We start from the raw sequence: 24,238 nt of genomic DNA, 5'->3' as shown, positions 1-24,238 counted from the left end.
AGTCGCATGCTCCTAGTTAATGTTTAGTTTTGTACTATAGCTAAGGCACACTTTGTACAAGTATGTTTTGGTCCAGACTTTAAAAAAACAAACAAACAAACAAACAAAAAAAACCCCAAAAAACCTGGGAAGTTTTTTAGTGCATTGAGAGTAGGGATGGCCAAAGTTAGTGAGTTTAGTGCACATGTAAAATGGTGAAAGAGAATTGTCATTTCAAGTGGAGACCTAAAGTGTAGTCATGGTTATGTTGATGGCTTCTCCGTATTTCATATATGTGTGAGTTATGTTTATAGCTGCACAACTGTTTGTGTGTAAATAAAGCTACTGCAGCTTTCTTTCCCTGTTAGGATGGCTTTACTGTAATTAAGTAGAAGACTTGTGGGGAGCTGGGGAGTGTTCATATTGTTGTAATTCATTTAAAATTTGTTTCTTGTGTGTTTTTTATGTTCCTTCATTCTATTTCTAATTTAGTAGCTGAAATTTTCAATCTTGGAGAATTGAAGACAGGTGAAATATACCTTCTTTTCTGCTTTCTGGACATCAGACTGGGATGATGTCATTTCTCACTGTGGATATGTGAACAGCTGTGGAGTCACTTCAGAGTTAATCATATTGTGGCTCTCATGTGGTGTGACAGAATAAAAATCATGAATTAATAGCTTCTTTGGACCTTCGTTCCTATTACAGTAAAGCTTCACTATACTGTAAATGCTTGGTATTATGTCAGCTCCCTAGAAGTAGTCATTATCACCTACACACTTGGTACCAAGTGCTGCTTTCTAGAGAGATTAGTACCTTCTCCTCCTCTTCCTCCCCCACACTTGCTCAGCTGAGTTGAAGAAAATCCAAATTACCACAACCATACAGGATGGAAGATGGAAAATAATGCTCCTGATGTGTGGTTGCTGTTTCAAGGAGAGTAACGAGATAGAGGATTTTCTTCTCCTTCCCTAGCACTTTCGTGCTGACCTAATTTCACCTGACGTCAGTCAGTTTAGCATCGTGGGTCAGAGCTGAACGGGGCCATAAGTCTTTCAAGCCCTTTCTGTGCACTACCAAGTGCCTAATTAAGGAAATAGGAGTTGCAGACTCACTGCTCTGTGAAAAAACAGAGATATATTCTTTCTCTGCCATGGGTACGTGTAGAAAAAGTGCAATCAAAGTATCAATGAAGCCATATCCAAATAAAAGGGGACCTTGAACCAGAATACTTTTTTTTTTCTTTCCTTATTATTGCTGTTCCTGTTCCTGTGGGAAGAGTTGGCTAATTAAATCGTTTATCAGTTACTTGATGATCACCTCACAATAACCACTCATACCTCTGTTATATGAGCACAAGTTTGTTGCCTCTTACCAGGTAGGACTGCCTGGAAGAAACAATGTTGCAGAGGTTAACTGAAGCAAAAGGGGAAAAGAATTTTTTCTTGATGGATATCACATTCTCTTGTGTGGTGCCTTTGCACTGACAGGAAGAGTATAGTACAAGAAAAAAAAGTTAATAAAAGCATTCTGAGCAACCTGCACTTTTTTCTAGTTAGTGATGTTTGCATTTTTGTGGAAGAGAGATTATCAACTTTCTTTACTCTAAATTTTCTTCATGAGGATGAAGTAGATCTTGCTGCTAGGAAATATGTAATATCGCCCCTGGGGGGGCGTACCTTCCCCCCCATGTCCTGTCTGCCAGTTTTGGGGGTTCCCAACCACAGTAGGCTGAGTTCACAGTCTAGACGCTTTCCTGAAATCTAGATGTTCTGCCTGAAATCTGCACTGAAACAATTATGAAAGCTTTTACATTTTCTTCTCCTTCCTGTTTAGCATTCCTTTGGAACAAAGAACAGAGATAAAAATTCCGTACTTCTATCTATGTCTGTCTTTAAGCAGAGTCTTCGAGCAGAGCTGAAGGATTTTGTATCAGGATATCTGTCTTAGCCAATAAAAGGCTATGTACCTTAGATTGCAACTTCTAAGCTCTGTAGAGAAATGTGATGAAAGCAGCAGTCTGCATACTGGCATTGCAGAGTATTCTATGTAGTTTCAGTTCAAAATGTTTAATAGGTCTGTTACTCATCTTTTATGGGGGAGTTTTATGTTTATGGAGCAGAGGATTCTAAACTGTGGTACTAACGTCACTAGTGGTGCACTTCAAAGGGGTGTGCAGAAATGGTAGCTCCCAGTTCTGTCTGCACAGATTAAATGCCTTCCTGCAGACTGCTCCTCTCCGTGGCAGGTTGGCCTGATTTGCTGCTGTTGCAAGGAAGCTGCTCTCTCTGCAGCCTCATCACAGTTCCATGATAGCAGCTCGCATGAGGCCTTGGTGCTGCCTGTGTTGTCTGTGGGCCGGTGGGTGGGTGAACCTGCATGGCAGGGCAGTGGGCAGAGGTGAGGGCATTGCGCTGTCGCCTGGGGTTGTAGAGGATATCACTGTGTGCTGCTGCAGAGGGTGAGATTTTGCTGCCGCAGGTAGTGCAGGAACCAGTAAGTTTGGAAGTCCTTCTCTTCAGAAAGCAGGGATGCTACTCTTCACTATGGTTTTCACGTTTAAACAGTGGCCATATATGTAAAATAAGCTCTTCAGATCAGTGCGTGCTCATAGCTGAAGAGAGAAACAACTGAAAAAGAAACAAAACAAAAAACAAGCCTCAACAAAAGCCCTAAAGCTGGAGCTTCTTCTGGAGTTTCACAAGCATTCAGAAGCACAGTACATATGGAGGGTTTTGAGGAGGTGCTCTTGATGTGATTCCATGTGCACAGAACACAAGAACTGCGTGCATTCTGGAGAGATTTTCTGTTTGAAGAGATGCTGCTTGAAATCTGAGTATTGAGTTATTATTCTTTTTCATATCTGAACAGAATGGGTTAGGAAGTGAAATTAAATTAATAGGGGTCGTTTTGATTCAAGGAGCAAGGAATATGGAAAGGAAGAAAAGCAGTTGTTTCAAGTTGTTTCACAAGATCATATAGGGCTAGCTGGGTCAGTAACTGAAAAAATTTACGTCTTGAAAATTGGCCAGAATGTATGTTAATAAAAATGGGATGAAGCCTGTAGAACAGTTTTGAGACTTCTGACATCTATGAAAATAAGAGAATGAAGTTCAGTGTTTCTAAGAACTCAGTGAAAATGGCCTGTAATCTTTCTCACCTCAATATAGCTACATTTGGGAAAGCACAAAATAAGAGTTTACACCCCTGAATTTTTGCTGCAGTGCAATAAAAAGTAATACAGGTTTTTTTAGTGGTTTGGCTACTTAATATTAATTTTATATTTATGCTGGAGATTTCATCTGTGTATGAAATACTTAAACTATTGAGTATTTAGCAGTCTTCTGTTTGTCCTCACTGTACATTTGGGAGATAATCTATCATATGCAGAAAGAGGGAGCAGACACAGTGAAACTAAATCACTCGGTCAAGGTTACAGGGAGAATCTATGTTGGATGCTGAAATTTGAATCTCAGTTTTCCTAGTCCTGAGCTAATGCTGTTATACACGGTCATCTTCCTGCCTAAAATCTCTTCTTTCACCATAGGCACTGTAAGGAACTGTTGGAAATACTGCACGTTCCTTTCTTCAGTAGATTATTAGTCTGGGATTCTAAACTGCCTATTGTGGCTTTGGCTAAGTTTACTGCAGCCACAAGCTGCCTGTGGCACCCTGATTGGGAAGCTTTCTTCATGAAGCTGTTAACCACTTCCAGCACCCCAAACTGTTGAACAGCATGAGTCCCTATTTAGGCTCAGTTAAGAATTTAAAGCTGACGTGCAAGCGAGAGCTGTGGATCTCAGGAGCACCTCAGCTGGTGTAGGAAGGAGAAAAAATCTTTTCAGTAGCTTCAGTGTGAGGAGTAGAACAGAGGTAAGATGTGAAAGTATCGTCCAGGTTGGAAAGCTTGATGGTCAGCAGTTTGGAACCAGAGGTGTGAGCAGCAGGGTTGTTGGGTGGATGAAGGGCTTTTCTTGAGGACGTATGAGTTGCTTTTAGGTAGAAGTGTCAAACCTAGATTTAAATATCTGGCTTGAGTAATGTAATTGAGACAGACTGAAGTTTAGCACAAATTAATTGCTCAGTACTTCACTTAAGGATTTTTTGGGATGATATAACTGAACATAAGCTAACTGTGCTAACTTTCATTCTTTTGCATCTAAATATACATCTCTGTAGTCTTGTTGAGCTTGAGATGATTGTGTGGTGATAGAGAGAGAGGCGACATTTTACGTAAGGAGAGTGTAGGAGATCTGAGAGAGATCTCCACAGGGATCAAATTAGAGTTTATAAATGTGGAAACGGTTATTTACAGATGAAGGGTGTAGTGAGTGAGGTAGGGAGCGAAGGATTTAAATCTGAGAAGTGTTGGATATCAGATCATTTGCTTTATATCCACAAGATTGGTTTGAGGTTAGTCGGAGCAGCTGATGCTTTATCTTTTTACCATTTTGAAGTCTGAAGCTGTTTTGTTTGTTTGTTTTTTAAAGGCATTGGAATGACTATTAGTCACCATTAGATCTTTATAAAGATCTGTTAAAATTGACACTGTGTTATATATGTCCACTGGCAAATCTTTGAGTTGCTCCTGATGAATTCCAAGAGGACAAGTACTGCACAACTCACTGGTTGTGTTTGAGTAGAATTCCTTTGATTGGTCCTGTCAGGGATAGAGAAACTCAGGATGTCTGTCCTTTTGTTTGTGGTAATCATAATTTTTACCTTCATGAAAACATAGCACCCAAAAACTGCATAAAGTAAATATTGTGGTGTAGATTATTACTTTAACGTCATTATATCTCTCTATTATGTACGATTCATGTTATTCCCATGTATTCTATAAGCAACATGCTGGAGGGTTTCAGGTAGATCTCTGTAACCTGGTTTCATTCTTCTGTGCATTTCTTCCTGTAAAACGCTCACACAGTGTCAACATGGAAACTGTCCTCCCCTCTGGGCACAGCAGAATCATCAGTACTTCATGTGTGAATGGTAGGAAAGGATATGAACAGTCGTTATTGGTTGAGTCACCATCCCTGAATGTGTTTAAAAACCATTTGGATGTAGTGCACACGGCCATGATTTAGTAGAGGGTTGTTAGTTAGGGTAGCATGGTTAGGTTGTGGTTGGACTCGATGATCTTTAAGGTCTTTTCCAACATGAACGATTCTGTGATTCTAGGATTCTATCTTGATTCTTAAAAATGTGAAAGATCTGCAGTTTATTTTTGTGTAGTTCTATTTAATTCATTTTTAGTTTAGTTTGGGAGAAAGTAAATGATGTAAAATGAAGCTTTTTTTTTTCAAGAATTAGAATTTTGTAATTTTGCAGGGAAGAAGAGGAAGGAAACTTGTTACAAAAAAGTTTTCCCATCTATTTTAGAAGGTAGACACAATAAATGGCTCTTTGAAAATTTTTAATTACAATAGAACATTCTTTTATCTGTACATTTTTCTTTGAAAACTCAACTGGATTAAGTGGATTGCTTTGCATTCTAGTAGTATCACTGAAAAGACTTCAGATGATGCTAGTGATGCGGGATGAGTATTTCTGACTTTCACATAGGAATAGGACAATTATTTAGCTATAGAACAATGTTGGTGACAACCAATGTTGCTGGACAATGCAAACTCAGGAAGCAGGATTTAGAATGCTGTATATTTATTAGTTTGAGTAATAGGTATCCAGATTGATCCTGTACTGTATCATGTACAGTTGCTGTGACTTTTTTTTCATTTAAGTTTGTGAATGTGCAGTCTGTTTTCTTCTTTAAAGCAAATGAAATTACTTTTGGGAACTCAAGTTGTTACTTGCTTTGCTGAGTGCATTGAATGGCAGATAGATCAGGTTGCTGGAGAGCGACCTCTTGGGCAGCACTAAAACAATTTAGAGCTCCTGAAGGCTGCTCCAGTGGCGTCAGCTAAAACGCCAACCAAATGCCGTGGCAAATGAAAGCAAACACTCCAGGTGACTCTGTGGGCTGCTGCCAGCTTTGGGTATGCAGAGTGTTGTGTGTGATCAGTAAGCAAGAGGACCCCAGGATTTCCGTAAAGCAGGGAAAATCAAAGACTAACATTCAGCTAATGTAAAATGCGTTTGAGAATCATTGCCTTTTTTAGAGGATATTTGAGCTTAGCATTCAGACTGTTTTTTACAGAATTAATTATTTAAAATTCAGGGTTGTTATATATCATCTCAGTGGTTTGGGAAAGCTTAAAGTTGTCTTTTCCATTTCACAGAACTTCTGTTTAAAAAATCTGCAACATTTCAAATGTGAAAAACAGAATTCTGAGTTGTATTTTGTTATGTATTACTTTCTCTCTTAGCTGTATCATTTTCTTCTGTTATTCCTGACATAGGATCAATGAAATACCAAGGGGAAATCAATCCTCAGTGGGATTTAATTTTATAAATAATATGCTGAGAGTTCTCATCACTACTCTATCTAAATATAACACTGTAAGCATTTCTGTTGCTTCCAAATAAGATGATGTTTGGAGGCTACAGCAGCTCCCAGGAAACCTAATTTTCCTCTCCACAAATCGAAGTCAGGAGTATTAAATAAAATTAATGTGGAATATCTGTGTTTAACTGTTTCGTGGTATGTAAGCATGCGATATTTAGATGTCTTAATTGAACTAAGTTGAGTATACAGAGGAAGACTGCAAAATTTATTTATTTTTATCCTCAAAGTCAGCTAAAATCTTTGAGCGCTGGCATCCCTGTTCAAGAAAAATAGATCTTAATCTGAACTTTTCATATATTTTCAATGTTTAAAATGTTACACAAGTATATGCATTGTTTATCTTCTTTTTTCCTTAATCTTTTGGAAATAACTGTGTAAGCTATAAATTTTTAGAGACTGGAATGTCTGCCGTAGACAGCAAGTCAGCAACACGTACTGAATGGCATGCAGTTTATCTCTGTAGGAGAATGCTGTGTTAAAAAATAGGCACTTTGTCTAGAAGAAAAATAAGAGTCCTTCCAAATATATGAATTTCTAAGAAGTTGTGCTATTTCAAGTAGAATTTGAGTAGCAGCTGCTTATCTGATAGTGCAGGATGCTTCCAAAATTACTAAGATGAAATGGCAGATGAATCCTTAATGACCTTAAATTTATCAGACCCTTAACACTCCAAGCATAAAACGCCTTTTAAAGGTTTGAGGAGAAAAGAATGGAGTTTTTCTTGCTTTGACCAATCTATGAGTGCGTGAGATTTTTTCCACTTTTTCCCCTTTTTTGGAGTTACAATTTAAATACATTGTACTTCTTTTCTTAACCTTCCAGTGAAGCATTTGTTTACTCATCATTTATAGTGTTTGATTTTTATCCATTCTTTCTATGTTTCTGGTGATTCAGATGCTAGTATGAACGTCACACATCCATTGGACAAGGGCATAAGCCAGAGCATGAAAATAATGGCAGCTTATGTCGGCCTCAAATAGGCAGGCCATAGGAATTTCCTGATGATGGCCTACAGCTTTGTTACTGGACATTAAAACATCCAACAGATTAATTTGCTGCGGGAAGAGAAAATGGCTGTGTTTTATTTCTGGGAAAGAGTGGCAGTAATGTCTGTTGTCTATAAGGACAAGTACTGAACAATTGCCCTGATTTCTGGGCTCCTGAATCCGCGTGCTCATCCTGGGACACTTCCATGTGATCTGTGTAGCCTTGTCTGTGACGTGAGCTGTCAAACAACCCACAGTAGAAGACATCAACATCCTCTTTTTTCTGTGCATATGGAATATGTTATCTGTTCTCTGTGTTCAAAACTAGCTGTTGTTTTCTTCCTCTGTTGAAAAACATATTCCTATGTTGTTTTTTGAGTGAAGAGCAACACATCTGTGCCTGAGAACAGTTAGTTAAAATCTAGTCAGCAGATCATTCAGATCTTTCAGTCGCTGCTCACCAATCAGTTACATCTTGATGTGCTCCACTGCAGCTTGAAAGTAATGAGAGTGTTTCTAGTCCATCCTTTCTGGGTCTGTGAATTCAAGCTTGTGTTGTCTGGCTACTCTGGAGCATCCCTGGGGGGAAGAGGAGATCCTAGTATACTTTCTTTCCCTGTAAATCCTTTCTTGACCTGTTTATGGCCAAACTGAAGGATAATTAAAGTATGTGTGTGTGTGTATATATATATATATTCCTTCTCTTTCTGAAGGAATAGAACTTTTCTGTTAGCTAGGAATGTAGTTATCTGCAGCACATGAATGTTTCTGGTGAAAGATTATTATAACAGTGCATAGTTTGAAGGATTATTTCACTTACGGAAATACTAGCAAATATTTCTGTTCCACCACATTGGTGGTTTGCCAGACACCATTTAACTTGTCACTGGAGCCCTGTTCAGTTCTGCTTCCTTGTGAGCAAAGTCTTTTAGAGAATGCTGAAGACAATGACATTTGTGTGGTATAGGCATTTGTCAGGTCTGCAAAACCAAAAAAGTGACATGTCCAGGGCTTACCCATACATGCAGCTACTTTGGAGTAAATTAATGTGAGGATATGTTTATTCTAAAATGCTCTGTGTCATTGGAATTAAATTGAATAAAAAGCAAGAAGAGGCACACGAGTGTTTTGTTTGGGTTAGATATTGTAGGGTTTTTCCTACAATAACATTTTTGTTTACACATGGAGTTCTGCACTAGGTAGCCTGCTTCATTCCAGAATAACTCTTAAGCTTTGGCACACTGTTAAGTGCAGTTGTTGCATATGCTCCATGTCAGATAGGACTGGATCCCTTTGCTGATAAATTTGAACACTTGTTTCAAATCTACATATGAATGAGAATAAAAACTCATGGTAGTGTTCTAACACATGAAAACCACACAGTCATCAAGATAATTTCAGATTTAAGTTTGACTGTGTAGTTATTTGAATTCCTGGAGTGGATTTAGTGAGAGATCTTGTGGAAGTGGAAGCACTGATTTGGTGGTGTTACTACTTCTTTTCTTTGGTTTGGCCAAATTGCAGCCATTCTGTCAAACGCTGTTGGATAGGGGAAGGATGGGATGAGGATAAAATGTTTTGGAGTGTCCCAACACATGCCAGCCAGCACCAGTAAAGCCTCTCACACCATGGGAGCCAGTTCTTGGGTGCCTATGAAAGAGAAGTGGGAGCTGCTTGGGAGCCCCATGCTGCCACAAACCGACTGTCTCAAGGCTGCAGGCTGTGGTACAGGCAAGGGACTTGGAAATTAGCAGTAATTTATGTGACAGGCAGGCTCCAGTTTCCTTTTTCCATGCTGTGGAACCTTGAGAGCTACGTGTCACTTAATTGGGCCTAGTGGCTCCAGCAAGGATAGGCTGACAGAAGGGGACCTGGGGACAGCCACACCGTGTGGCCACGGGTCCCTGGCACGTCGTGGCGCTGCACGGGTGAGCACATCATGCGTGGGGTGATTGTGAGTGCTCATCAAACAGGTCAGATATGTGCGGCTTAACAAAGCTTAGCAGGTCAGATTGCCTTACCCAATAAGCTATACATAGACTCTGATCTTGTTATACTACGGGGAAAGAAAACATCAAACCCAAGAGGAATAATTCCTGAGTGTGATTTATTTATAGGAAAATGCGTATACTAGTAGTATCGTTTGCTGAGATTAAAGCTTACATAGCTTGTTAAAATTTTATTATATTTTTAATTCTCAGCAATGATTGAACCTTGTCCCACTGCTATATCATTTTATGTTAATCATTTGCTTTTACTCGAGTAATATATTAAATAATGCTGATACAAACTTCAGTTCTTGATGCATCATCTTTAAAAACTGCATCTATAGCTACTGTGTCAGTCTATTGAGATTTACAGTAAGAGAATCGAGGTAAGTATGAAAATGCCTATATTGAAGAATGAAGACTTAATGTCTTGAAGGATGCATTTTCTAAATATTTTTAGGTTTGTACTTTATTTGTTCTTGAATTTTCTGCTCTTACTTATTAGTGTCTAATCTGCCTGAAGTTTGATTCTGAAACTATTAAATAATTTTAATAGGTCAGTTTTCTTTCTTAAGGTGGAATCTGAGGTTATAGTGTGACCTAGCAGTGTAAAGCAGGTGCTTAAAGCTGGAGACTGATATCCATGTCATAGACATAGGCAGTTTCATGATAAAGGATGCTCCTTCAAATGCATGGTTTCCTGTCCAAAGCATTGGCCAGTAAGAAGGAAAAACAACCTTTAGAAAACTATTGTTGTATTTTGTATCAGTGATACTGGGAGAAAGTTCATATTCTAAACTTTTCTGTACTCTCTGGAAGATCAGTTTTGGTGAAACAGAGGTGGTTCCGTGTACACAGGGCTCTATATACAAAACGTCAAACCTATTATCTGAACTTCTCTGAAAAGTATACTGCTTGAAATCTTCAGTGTAATGCAAACAAATGTAGTCCTTTTTTAATTGTAGGATCTTATCATTTAAATTTAAATTATCCATATCCTACCAGTGCCTGTGAGAGCCTATAATCTCCATTGAGACAAAATAAATAGAGTTACTAACGTGACAAGGAAGTCTAAGAGTGCCTTCCAGGGCACAGATGAGGGAAATCATGTAGTAGAAAGTCAGAGCTTTCTTTTGAGCCTCTCTGCCAAGGCAAATATATTATTTTAAGTAAACAGACATTCAGCACAACTCCTTTTCCAAAGACTGGCACACTTACAGAGTTGAAATGCACAATGAATTGGAGGGGTGTCTCCTAAGCATATTGAAGTTTCTGATACTTGTGTAACCTTCAGAAGATTATTTGCTAAAGCTCTTGGTAGGCCAGTTTATTGGTTATGATTTGTCCTGAGTGTCAAAAAATAGCTTTCTTCATCGGCATGTGATAGGGCAGATTCTGTCTTAAACTAAAAAAGATGAAATGCTTCTATTATACTATTTTCATATTTTTAGGAGCCTCTTAGAATCACAGAATCCTTAGAGTTGGAAGGGACCTCTGAAGGCTGTCTAGTCCAACTTCCCTGCAATGCACAGAGACAACACAGCTAGATCAGGCTGCCCAGGGCCTGATCCAGCCTTACCTTGAAAGTGTCTAGAGATGGGGCATCAACTACATCTCTGGGCGACTTGCCCCAGTGCCTCACCACCCTCACTGTAAAATACTTTCTCCTTAAATCCTACCTAAATCTACTCTCTTGAAACCATTTTCCATTCACCATGGGCCCTGCTAAAGAGTCTGTCCCCTCGTTTCCCTTAGCTCCCCTTTAGATATCACAAAGGAGCTGATGTTAGCTGTAGATTTAGTTTTAGCTGTATCAGGTGTTGCAGATGCTTGCTCTGGAAAATACCGCTCACTTATTTGGAGGAGAAACTAAAGATGCTGCTTTAGTGGGAACTTTGTTGTTGCTGTGGTTAGGCAGTGGCAGCAAGCCAGGTTGACTTGAACTTTCTTAGGAAGCTCGGGCTTATTAATGTTCTTCCTATAGGCTCTACTTTCCTTAGGTTTAGTTCTTTCTGAACAGGCCTATGACCTTTCTTCTTACTCAGGTGATCTTGAGAGTGATCTTTGAGGAAGAAAAAATGGTGTGTTTGTGGTATCATTAGGGAGGTAACTGTAATTGGGACCATCAGGTATGTTTGCTTTCAGATATTGAGAAAATTGAGATTCTGATTTGGAAAACGAACTGATGTGGGCCACAATAGTTTATTGATCATAAGAGGAAGTAATCTGTATAATAGCTGTTTTAAATGAATGCTTATCTCCTATACTTTGGTGCCTCAGAGAATAAACTCAGGTATGTGAAAATTTTTTTCTCAAAGACAGGAAAGGGTTAACTATCCAAGCAACTTATAACTACTGTAACTTAAACTAGTGAATATACTTATTTTATAGTTAGGAAAATAGAAGAGCAGTGGGATTAAATGACCTACTAACATCCCAGAGTCAAGAAACAGCAGGGCAAGTCCTTGAATTCAAGTGTTCTGAGGTCCCTCTCCTGTACTTTTATTAGGTCATTTTGCTTCTTAGAATAACATGTTTGCGCAGTTAGGAAATGCAAACTGTTTCTTTGCAGAAAATACTACTGCACAATGTTACAAAACTGGAGAAACTCTGAGTCTGAAAACAGATTTAATTCCTGTTTTTAAAATATAGCAAATGAGATTTAAAAATATGAAAGGCTGCCAGTCTGCTGTTCTAGTTTAAGTATCTGGGTTGTGATTAGAAAAATATTACAAATGTGCTGATAGTTTCCAGTGCTGTTCCTTTGATTGGGCAGCCTTACTGAAAAGGAGGTCTTGGTCCCCAAACCTGGAAAGAGGAATTAAAATAATATTCTTGTGTTTCCTGTCATTAATTATCTCATAAAGACCTTGAAATGTGCACATGATGTCCATCACTGACATGTATGGAATGACATTCTTCCCTAAATAAATTTGGAAGAATCTTCTTCTTGTTTCCGAATACTTTTTGAGTTGCCACTTGAGGTCTTTACTGGTGAAGCAGTTTCCCAGGTTGCGCGTCAGTCTTCTCTTTTACATCCTGCAACCACTGTTGTGGAGCTTTGTAAGGATAGTTCCAAGAAGCATCTTTCTGTTTTTCTTTTAGAGTTTCTGCTCCTTTTCTGCTTCATTTCTGCTTGCCCTGAAGTGAAGGTCCTACGTTCTTCTTGTGTCAGGGCTCAATAATATGCCACTGGATACTGTAGTAAGCATGAGGACATGAGAGAACCTTCATTTCAGGACAGGGACATTGTTCTGATGTTATGTTGTTTTGCAGTGCTTTGTCTTAAATTTTATTATGAGATCTCTAGAGAAACCGATTGCTAGCACTATAGCCATTGCAAATGCAGAAAGGCAAATTAGGAAGTGTTCCTTTGTTCCACAGTTGGATTCTTAAAAATAAATAAATAAAGCATTTTTCTATTATTACTGTTTAATAGATGCCCTATTTCTGGGGGTGAAATTGCTATTTTTAGCATTGATTGTAAGATACCAGTGCTGTGTAGCAGGTATTCCTTATGCTGAAGGGTTCTGCATCTTGAAGGACAGCGAGTGCACACTGAGCCCTGCAGCAGGAAGCTCACTGCAGGCAGCAGGCAGCCCTCAGCCCAACCTGGGGCAGGGGTTGCTGCTGGTCTGCGATTGAAGAAAGCATCTCTGGAGACTTTGCACTTGGTAGCTGTAGGTAAGGACAAACATAAGGTGACTTTCAACTCACAGTTTCTTGATTCAAAACCCAGGTGAGCTCCCAGTGTTGTGCACGCAGCCGTGGCATGGGAGTTTGGTTGTTACTCCCAGAAGGGCAGCTTTTGGGGCTGGTTCCTGCAGCACAGGTGGCAGCAGTGTGACGGGCAGTGCTGTGGCGAAGGCAGCACCAACACTCACAGTAATATGTCCCCAGCACTGAAAATAGGCTTCAAAATGGTGAGCCTAGCAAGCAGGTTAAATAGCTTGGTCGTCTTGTTCTGTGGTGAAGTACATCCGAGGCCTTGTGTTCTCACTTATTCATGGGATATATTCATGGGAAAACTTGTTCTGTTGGATTAGGTTCATCATATAAGTTCCAACTAGTATTTTTCTTCCTCTTTTAACATATTTTTATTATTTTCTTCTTCTTCACATTGCCTTGTCTCTTCTCTGTTAATCAGAATAAGAATTAGAGTATTTCCTGATCATGTAGTATGATAGTTTGGTATGAAGTTCCTGTGGTATGACATGTGGCTGTAAGCTGCAGTCCTCTAACTGGCAATAACCAAATGCATGGAACAGGTTCTTATGCTATGTTTAATTTCTTCATACTATTCCTTATTCTTTTCTTCATTCGGGAAAGGCAGTTAAAAAAAATAATGTTCTTTAATATATTTCCTTACTGTGTCCATCAACCTTTTAGACCTTTCCAAATGATTTATAAACCTCGTATAGAAAAAATGAATTTTAGTAGCTACGTACTTGCAGATGACCTTAGTGCCTTCTTGCTTTCCTGGCAGAGCAATAGAGGTCACCAGCATTTGGGGATGTGGACCTAGGGACAACATATCTTAAGTAAAATACTTTTTTGTTCCGTTATTGTTTAGTTCAGTACTGGAATTCAGTTTAGAGTCTGCGCTCCATGCTCCCTAAAGCTGCAGTTAGTACTTGCTCTGAAAAAGGGGACATGTCTGTGCTTAATATAACCCAAAGTCACTGCGTATAGTGGCCTGACATGCATCTAATTGCCTGTAGCTTTCTAATGAGAAAGGCAGTTTCACAGGAGAAAAATCTGTATTGATCCTAGCTCTGATTTAAATTTCACTTCATTTAAAAAAAGAAATCAGCATAGATGAAACTCCCTGATCAATGATCCTAGCTGTGGTTTTGTTTTTTTTTTTTTTTTTTTTTTTTTTTTAATAGCTTCCATTTTGGTGCAGTGCAGTGCAGACTTTTGGTTTAACCGACTGAATTGATATTCTGAGCAGCGAGTAAGGCAGGATGACAGAGCAGAGCACAGCTACTCCTGTGAGTGCTTGGGGAGGTGCGCCTGCTCGCAGTTTGCTCGTTCTGCCCAAGACAGAGAGAAGTCACGAAGCACTGCTGTCCTAGGATGCTATGGAAAAGCTCACAACTTCTATATATGCTGTTTTAAACACAGTTGAAGAAAAACAGGACTCTCAGGATGGAGTGGTTTGAGGTACAGCACCTAAAGCCACAGTTTGTGAACACAGTACGTGTACCTGCCATCATTTACTTTGAAAAAAACAACCTCTGTTAGTTAGAAAGTGGTATGTTTCTTTTAAGGGACTGATGTCTTTTATTTTTAGTGCTCAGATTTTTTTTTCAATTTTTTTTTTTTTTTTTTTTTTTTTTGCATAGCTATAACAGATTCTTCCACTGAAATAAACAGCCGTTAGCATCTCAGAGCCCTAAGAGTGTAATATTATACATAATAGGTAGATTTTTCTAAAGCAGTAACACAGAACAGATACTAAGGAGCTCAGAATAAAATAAAATGCTGTGGTACCTCAAAAAGTGCCAAACTCATTGTCATGAGGCAGAATGCTATAGTTTATATGGTTTAAAAAATTCAAAGCAGAAAGCTCCCGAGGCACATATGTGTAGCTTTGCAGGGTGTGCTGATGTGACTGGATTAGATGGAAGCTGAGGACATTTGGCATGCTTCTCCTGCATGGGATTTAGGTTTCTGGAGGGCATGACAGAAGCAAAAATGCAGCAAAAATCACATTACAGCCTAGAACTAATTTCTTAATATTTTCACTATAATTAACTTTGGCTCTTACATAAGCGGAAAGAGAAGACAGGAGAGGAAAAGAGCTGCATCTTTGTGAAAGGTGAATGTGAGATAACTGGGGAGAAGGATGTTTGTTGCATTTGCTGCCTGTGGTGCAAGTGGTTCCTGACCTGGGAGGCGTGTGGCCGCAGCGGCAGCCGGCACAGCTCCGTCAGGGCAGTGGGTTTGTGCCCGCCTCACCCCCAGCCCCTCCAGGCGCGGCCTCCCCCGCTGCCCCTTCCTCCCTCCCCAGTGACAGTGACAGGACACGGCGGTCCTTGTCCTTGAAGGTTTCTCCCGTTCCTGAGTAAGTGGCATCTTCCTGGTAGTTTGCCATCTTCCGTTTTTGTCATTATCCCAAGGGAAGTATTAAAATCACAAACAACAACATGGTGGTTCAGTCCATTTTTCTTTCAGAGAAACATTTTCCTTCCCTACGACGTCTGCTGTTTGCTTGCCTTCTTTAGCAGTGGGAAGCTGCAGGCAATAAACATCAGTGGCGCTGGCAGCGCGATGCTCTGGCAGCAGGCTGGCTGCCTCCCCACCTGCCCGCCGCGATGGTACGGTCTGCAGAGGGACTCCGCTAGTGGAGCTCCGCTTGTCAATCCCTTACAGATGCCGAACGGTGATTACTGCGCTGTGTAATTGAAATCATTTTGGATTTGTGATGATATCTTAGCCAAGTAAGTAGCGACATCCACAGCATGAGAATAAAAAAGAAAATATATTTCCCCTTTCTGTTCTGAGCTTGTTTATTTGGCAATTTGCTTCTCGGGAAGGCGCAAGCTGATGAGAAAATGGTGTGGAGAGCGGGTCTGAGTGATGCATTGGGTTTTGGTTTGTGCCTTGTGAATCTCTGCAAAGGTAATGCTTCAACTTGTGTGGAATATTCTGTAAGGTCAGTCAGAAGCTGCATTGCTGAAAGGCACTCTTGCATCAGAAATAATTCACTGAGGTTTTGTAGGTTGGGAATTCAGAATGATGTTGTCTTTTTAAACATACGGGCTTGATTTTGATTAAATCTGTTATTAATTGGTGAGGATAACACGTGGATGAGATTTTGCTTTTATCATTGTGGGTAACAATTGGATGTACAGAAAAGACAAAAATGTGAGTAGTACAGTTTGACTTTTTGTAACTTTAATGTTATCTTATGATAGGTAAAGGCATTTCTTGTTAGGAAAATATGTAATCCTCAGCTGGGTTTATTTGTAGAGCTGCTTGCAGATTTTCAGTGTGCATGCTTAAAAGTGAAGGGCACACAGAATAACAACAAAAAAAAAAAAGTAGTGCAGTGTATTTCTGTTGAAATGGATTAGAAAATACTGTACAGAAACAGGGAAATTTATGTAATTTATTTTAAGCCTGTATAATGTCTCCTGTGGGAAGATGGGGAAAGGCTTTCTGTGGTGTATGGTCCAATAACTGATGATTCTTACAGATATATACATATTTATAAAAAAAAGAGGAATCGGCCCCGAATCCCTGCATGCTGCATGGCAAAGCTTTTGGCTGCTCGTGAAACACAGAGCGCTTTAACAGAAACCGTAAGATCACAGGAGTCATTTCCTATTATGTAAAGGGAGATTCTGTGCAGCTGATCCCTGCCTGCAGCGCTGGCAGCTCCTCTGCCCAGTGGTCCAGGGCAGCGATTGAGCCCTTCCCCAGCCCCTCATTTACTGGCCTGGAGTTGTCCTGTGCAGGCTGGGGCAGCTGCCAGGGCATCGTGAGCTGGGGGCTGCTGAGACCATGACTGTGGGCAGTCCTGGAGCACTGGGGCAGCCAGGAGCAGATGCTTAGCCCTGTGCTTTCCGTATCTTCAGGAAGGTAAGTATTGAAGTTGCTAGAAGAGTATGTATATTCCTTTGTGGTAGAACTGTTCATTTTCCCATTCATATGCATCCAAATTGCTGCATACTTATAAGGACTTCTGGTCATTTGACCTCCTTAGTATGTTCTGCTAGAGACTGTTACAGGATTGCAGAGCCTGTTACACAAATGCGGATGCTTGAAAGATAGCTGGCATACCTGATAGAAATAAAACTGTACTTTTATTTCTGGGCTTGGTGGTTAATATTAGATATATGCGGTGTGAAATTGATGATGAAGGCTTTTTGTTAGCCCTTGCTCGGTAAAAGAAGATTACAGATCTACTTCACAGTCCACATTTTTTTATGTCAAGATGCATTCCCGATTAGCATTTAATTTGTGAGAGGTCATCCATATGCATGACTAGCTCTTGTACCTTGCTCTGAAATAACTGTTTGACTCAGGTATCCAGCAGGTCTTTGATCACATACAGCTTTTACTTTGTTCATGTTCCTCTCATTTTAATCAGAATTGCTACCTGTGAAGAAGTGCTTCCTATTTTCCTTGTAGTGCTGTTAAAATGAGTAAGTTTGTGAATAAGGCAGTAAATTAGGGCTTGTAGATAAGTTGTGTATAGTAATGCAGCATGAGCATCTTGCCTTTACCTTGGTTTTTTTTGCACCCCCTCCTTTCTCATTTTTCCCATTTTTCTTTTTACATTTCTGAGGAGAATTGATTTTTGGCCCAGCACGTCACTGGTAGATACACTTGCATTTTCACAGAGAAAGTCATTTTTTTTTCAGTTGGCAGTGGAATGATATTTCTCATGCTTTCTGCATATATAAAAAGGCTCCATGTATGTACCCTGACACAGCTTGGAAGAGTTTCATGCTTCTCAGTGGGATTACAGGTTACAGAAGATGTGGTAATTCTGAACTAGATATCATACTGCTCTTTTAAGAGCTTCCATGAAATGACATTTCTAAGTGCATTTTTTTTTTAAATTTTATATCTTGTATCTAGGAAACAGTTTCAAAGGATTATTATTTTTTCTCCTCCTCTCCCAGCAGGAGAAAATGTACAGCTTATCTTTTCTAATGCCCTAGAATTTGTGATGCAAACATTTTTCTAATGATAAAAAAAGAAAATCTAGTCTGTATACTGAAAATGTAAATATTTATTATGCTAATATGTAAGAATTAGATTAGAAGCATTAGTTTTTATAAATTTTCATTCTGCAGTTTGTATTTTCAAACGTGAGTTGTATATGTAAGAATTCCTTATTACATTTTGAAATAAATATAGAAGTCATGACCTTGTACCTATCTGTAACGTTTACTAAACCTCAGTGTACTGCAGTAGGACTACAGCAGCTGATAGTTCTGTAAATTGAACCCACCTCCTTTTAATAAATGTAAATACTTTCACAGGTCAGACTTAAAATAATGCTCTGAAGGGAAGAAGGCAGTTTATTTGATTCACCCTAATGTGCAACCTAGTGGAGAATAAAGTTAGCTTTTGCTGGATTTTTCATTATATTTTCAAGGAGAAACAAAGAAAGATATTACAGTTCACTGGAATTTAACAGGTATTGCTCCCAATGTATTTCTGGCTGATTCTGAACTAAAACTCATTATGCTGGTGTGTTATCTGATCAACTGTAGGAAAATCATGATTAAAATTATATATTTCTATATAATTTAAATAAGCCTATTGAAACAGGGTTATAGAAAAACGCTGAGGATGATTATTATGAAACCATCAGCTCTAGAGAGTTTTTTTGCTTAATTCATACATTAAAATGTGTTGCTAAAGCTTAATACAGTCTCTCTCATGTTTCCATTAATTTCCTTTTCTTGTTGAGGCAGGAAGGTAGCAGTGAATGTACTCTGAATGGAGGCTCCCTGGCAGTATGGCTCAGTTGCAAATCCAGCAACAGAAATCTCTGTGACTGGGATAGTTCTGCTGCCTCTGCAGCACCTGCAGTCCAGGCGCTGTGCTTGCCATTAGGAAGGCTCAGCCTAGATTCAGCTTGCCAGGGCTTTACCGTGCACTGTGTGGCTGCTCAGTACTTTAAGACTGTATAGAATGTATTCCTATGTACCGTGGCTCTGTACCTTCTATTCAGATATTACATATCCTCAGTGGAACGGTTGCATAATAGAACAGTATTTCTTCCAAGGTTGGATTATGTTTTGTATGCTGGATTTCTATATGCAAGTGTTAATATATGATAAAATCCTCTAAGCTTTGGTTTCTTACACGAAGAAGATGATCAGTAGCATTTTCTTGTAATTTTTATATGTTTGTACAGTGCACAAACATCGTGCAGTTTTAAGAGCTATGGGGTCTTGTTTGAAGTTTTGCAGATTTTATTCAAGTCTAGAGAGAAAAAGAAATGCTTGCTTTCTTGTTTTTCTTGATGTATGATCTTATTTTCTGTGTTAAATATGGAGAATTACAGTTGTTGAAAAAGAATCAATATGCTTAATTTTATTACAAATCACAAATACATTTTTTTGTAATAAAATGAAGCATTTTCTAAAGCAGCTCAGTAACATGAAAGTGGTTTTAGGATGCTGGCTGGCATCACTGCAAAGAGCAAGACATACTCCTCTAAAATATTTCAAGTCAATCAAAGACGAAGACTCAAGAGTGATGTGGGATGCCCACCTAAGTATCAGATTTTGCACAGTTGAGGAATGGTAACCGAGTTACAAAATTTTTCTGAAGTAGCCATTGCAGTTAGAGGTTCTAAGGATTGTGCACCAGGATATGAGAGAAGTCCTAGAAGCAGTTCCTGTGCAAATATAGAAGAGGACCAACAGAAATAACTACAAATTATTTGGAAAGTTTGTGCAGTTTCTATCTATTCCACAGTTTCTATCCTTCCACAAATGGAGACAGTGAAATAGGTTGAGGAGCTAGTTGGTTTCACAGAGCCACAGATTCAGAATAGTTGAGGTTGGTAGGCACTTCCGGAGATCATCTGGTCCAACCACCTGATCCAAAGCAGCTTCAAATAGAGAAGGTTACTCAAGGTGGTGTCTGGTCACATTTTGAATGTCTGCAAGGATGCAGACTTAGCAGCCTGTTCCAGAGTTTGACCCAGATTTTTTATTTCAGTGGGCACCACTGAGAAGAGTCTGGCAGAATCTTCTTTGCTCCTTCCATCACGTACTTAAAACACTTTGATAAAGTTCCATCCTGAGCCTTTTCTCTCCTAGGCTGGAAAGTCCCAGCTCTCAGCCTCCAAGTGCTCTTTAATTGTCATTTTATCCTTTCACTGAAGACCCTCCAGGAAGTTGGTGTCTCTTGCTCTGGGAGCCCAGCACTGGTCACAGCAATCCAAATGTCCCAGCAGTGCTGAGCAGAAGACAAGAGCACCTCCCTCAACATGCTGCCTGCACTCTGTCTAATGCAGACCAGGAGGCTCTGTTTGCCTTCTTTGCTGTGAGGATGTGTTTCTGACTCCCAGTCAGTTTTGTGCCCACCAGGATTCCTGGGCCCTTTTCCGCAGAGCTTCTTTCCTACTGGTTGGCCCTGCTGGTCCTTCCTGGGTTTGTTACCTTCCCAGGAAGAGAAGTTTGCACTTCCCTTTACTGGGCTTTTTGAGATTTCTTTTTGCTCATTGATCCACCTCTTAAAGGTCTCTCTGAATGGCAGCAGATCCCTCTGGTGGCATCAGCCACTCCTCCCTGGTTTTTATCATGTGTGATCTTGTGCAGGGAGCACTCTGTCATATCATCTAGGTATTAATGGCTATTGCATCACAAGCAGTCAATGGAAAGTAAAAGACCTCTTTGTATTCTTTCTTCACTAGATGATCCTTTTTGTGGTACGCGCCAATATTTTTACTTGATTACTAATGATTAGTGCTGTGTTAAGAAGCAAATTTCTGAAGCAACAAAGGTAAAACTATATGAAGACATGTTTGCTTATGCCAAAATATCTTTTCTTGAGTGTTTCCTGGTTAAAATGGAATCACAATTTTAGGATCTCAGAATTCAGCCCAGAAAGGAAGAAGCATACTATAAAATACATATGGTCAATATCCTGGATATGTTTACAATTAAGACCATGAAAGATGCAGTACTGAAGTCCAATACGTCACTTCTGGATCCAGAAGTGATCCAGATGCAGTTTGGTATGTATGTAGACCTGAAAACTAAAAAGAGAAATTGGTGATTTAGGTTTACTAAACAGTTATTTTATATACTAAAGAATGAAGGCTCACAGCTGGTGAAATAATTTCAAATTGATAATTTCATTCAGTGCATTTTAATTAAAGTGAGTTAAAAATAAAACCATATGAAATGAATCACAAATAAAATGAGTTTCAGTCCAATATGCTTTGCATCTTGCTGAAAATTCTATCACAGAAATTGAGGAAGTAGGATGAGGAAGACGTTTAACTGTTACATGCTGGGCAAAGAAGTATTTTAGTCGTGTCTGGCTCTGGCCTTCCCAGCTCCTGTCCTCTGGAAGTAGTTGAGTGTTTGGAGCAAATGGCACTCCTCATACTTGCATCTCTTTCAAGGAGTTTTACTTATACAAGAGCTCTCTTCAGTATGAGTTATCTTCTGTGCTCTTATTTGAGTCGTGCTCTAACTCAGTGCGAGCTTTGTACTTTGTTTTAGGATGAGATAGGATGAGTGTCTTAAGTGTCTTCAAAGATTTCTCCATCTGTATACCCCAGCCAAAGTCTGATGATAACAAAATACCTTTACTAGACACAACAGTCAGCCACCACAATTAAAACAGTGATTGAGCTGACTGTTTGGTCAGTCATAAATGTTCTGCTAAATGTGTAAATAGAAATGCCTCAAACTTTTCCCATTAGCCAGCAGGCTAATTGAAGCTGACTCAGCAGAAGAAGATACACAAGTGTAGACTACTCCCACTGAGCAGGAGTGAGAGCCTGCTTTCAGTGCAACAGTCCTCCATCCAAGAAGCCTTAGTCAGCCAGCTGCCATGGGTGAGATAGTAAGTGTTAACCCATGTGGGATCTGGATACCAGCAGATTATTCAAAATCCAACAGGAAGAAAGTTTTACCCTGCTAGGTCTCACACACAGCATGTCCTGGGCATCCCCCGGCGTTTGTCTCCAGGCATCTCTGTGATCTCCAGAGCCAGCCCACATTTCAAGGTCATTCATCCAGTCTTCACTTCTGTTTTTTAATTCATCTCTCACTGCTTCTTTGGGGAGCCCTTGTGCTGAGACTCCTCTTCCTTCTGGAGCTTGAAGGCTCTGGTTTTCACAATCCCAATAGTCTCACTTCAATAATGGGATGTGCCACTGGTATTTAGTCCAGGCATTATCAACACTTGCATCCAGCTGCAGCCAGCAGAAAGCAGGTTGCTTGAGAATCTGAAGTTCAGTTTTGGACAGATGCACCAGCATACATCCAGTTATCTGCTGCATTCAGTTACTTAATTTAACCCTTTTTTCACCTTAACAAGGAGCATATTTATCAATTATGAATTGTGAAGGTCTTCATTCCTGTTGCCTTTATTGCCTCTGGCCATTGCCTTTTGAAAGCAAACATTACCATCCGCAGTCTTTGTTGCAGTAGGATGGATGAATATATTATAACAGTTGTGCTCAGCATCTAACTAACCTTGACAAAAACTGATGCTGATGAAGCACAATAAAAATGCTGCTACTATTATGGCTTGTCTTTCAGAACAGTACAGTTTGTGTCACACAGGTAATTAGAAGAGAGCGGTGTTCCCAATAAACTGTTCCAGCCCTCCTGGGAAGTGTGTGATGCTGAATGTCAGGAGGCAGCATTGATTTGCGTCCTTTGTAAGCTCGTTTAGGAAGAAACTTGTCCTGGCTGAGGATGACCATTGAATTTTATTCTGCGTGCTTACTACATGCCTTTCCTCAGCCTGAATTATAATGAAGATTTTGCCTGTTCTAAAAATATATCCACTGATGTCTGATATTGAAGGAACAGTGAAATGCAAGTGCAATGAAATCATTCTGTGTTGCTTTTCACAGTGAAAGGCAATTGTCTCCCCCCCCCCTACGGAGAGGAATACCTAGCAATGAGTAGTTAAGCTAACCTGGGACATTTGAAGAATTCTGTGCAGTTTTAGATTCACTACAAATTGTGCATTATACAAGAAGGACATTTTCACTGCGGCAGGAGTGGTTACCTCCATAATGCTATAGAGGAAAATTGTTCTGCCAACGTAGTAATGCTAAACCAGTATTACTGAATAAGGTAGTTGAAAATGTCAACAGACAAACCGTTAGAGCGGGATGATTACACAATGAATGATATGCCTAATTTCCATGCATTGTACATCCCTATTTTCTCTATAGGCTTAATTCTGAGTTTTGCAGGGTACTTTCTTTGGCTCGTACCAAGTGTTTGATGACTCCTGTCCCCTCGCCACCTGTTTTGCACAGGACTGGCCAGGAGGCCTCCTTGCCATGGAGGGACAAAGCAAAGGGGCCTGCCTTGCTTGTGTTGAACCAAGGGCTGCCATAATGTTCCTCTTGCTGTGCCAGGAACTCTCCTTCGGAACGTAAGGACTGTGAGCTGATGTTTTATTACTAAGCATCTATATGTGAGGGGTGCCCAATTTATATGTGTGCACCACTATATGTGCGATCCTTTTATTGCATAGTTTGATTTTAAATTTTGTTCTGATTTGTCAGAAATATTAATGGGAGTTTTTGTGTTCTCTGCATAGTGCTTGAATATCATAAACAAGCATAAAAAGTGCAGGGATAGAATTTATTTCCTTGTATGGGCTGAAAAGGGGGGAGACACAAAAAGGAAATACAGCTTTTTCAGAACCTTGTGATATAAGTAGAGATGGCTGCAGTCTGTCTTAGTGCATCTCTTTCTGTATGCAGGTAGGACCGGGCTCATGCCCAGGCTGGGGGACAGCCGCTGTCTGTGACTGGTGACAGAAGTGACCTTGGGGAGGGCAGAGTGATTTAACAGAGACAGATTGTGCTCAGACTGTGACAAAAGGTTCACTCTGCTGCAGAGATTGAACTGCTATCTATTTCTTTCTTTGGTTATCTCCTATTAATGTAGATGCGCATTTTTACAAACTGTTTTTTATGCCATTCCATGCTTGTTGCAGATTTCCCACCTGACTGTGAAGGAATGCTTACCAAAAAAAAAAAAAAAAAAAAAAGATAATAAAAAAGGAAAAAACAAAAGCTGAGGAAGAGACCTATCAAATCTGCAGTGCAGAAATAGGATTATATATTTATCTGA

General features: G+C 39.7%; 1 protein-coding gene across 7 annotated transcripts in view; it reads left to right on the top strand.

Annotated features, from left to right (window-relative positions):
* Positions 1-24,238, top strand: part of ATP2B2 (ATPase plasma membrane Ca2+ transporting 2) — a 252,133-nt gene that overhangs the window by 13,586 nt on the left and 214,309 nt on the right. For 5 of the 7 annotated variants that reach the window (XM_042823425.1, XM_042823421.1, XM_042823429.1 and 2 more), the window contains exon 1: positions 9,724-9,805. The exons of 1 other annotated variant lie outside the window; for it this stretch is intronic. The gene's annotated coding sequence lies outside the window, so the exon portion shown is untranslated. Of the gene's footprint in view, positions 1-9,723; positions 9,880-24,238 lie in introns of those variants that run through there. One more of the 7 variants, XM_042823422.1, reaches the window with a different exon arrangement.

Source organism: Centrocercus urophasianus, unplaced genomic scaffold (assembly GCF_019232065.1).
Source record: "Centrocercus urophasianus isolate 14NV4802_14NV808 unplaced genomic scaffold, USGS_Curo_1.0 seq_22, whole genome shotgun sequence".
Classification (NCBI taxonomy): Eukaryota; Metazoa; Chordata; class Aves; order Galliformes; family Phasianidae; genus Centrocercus; species Centrocercus urophasianus.
This window is presented reverse-complemented; position numbering and strand designations above follow the sequence as displayed.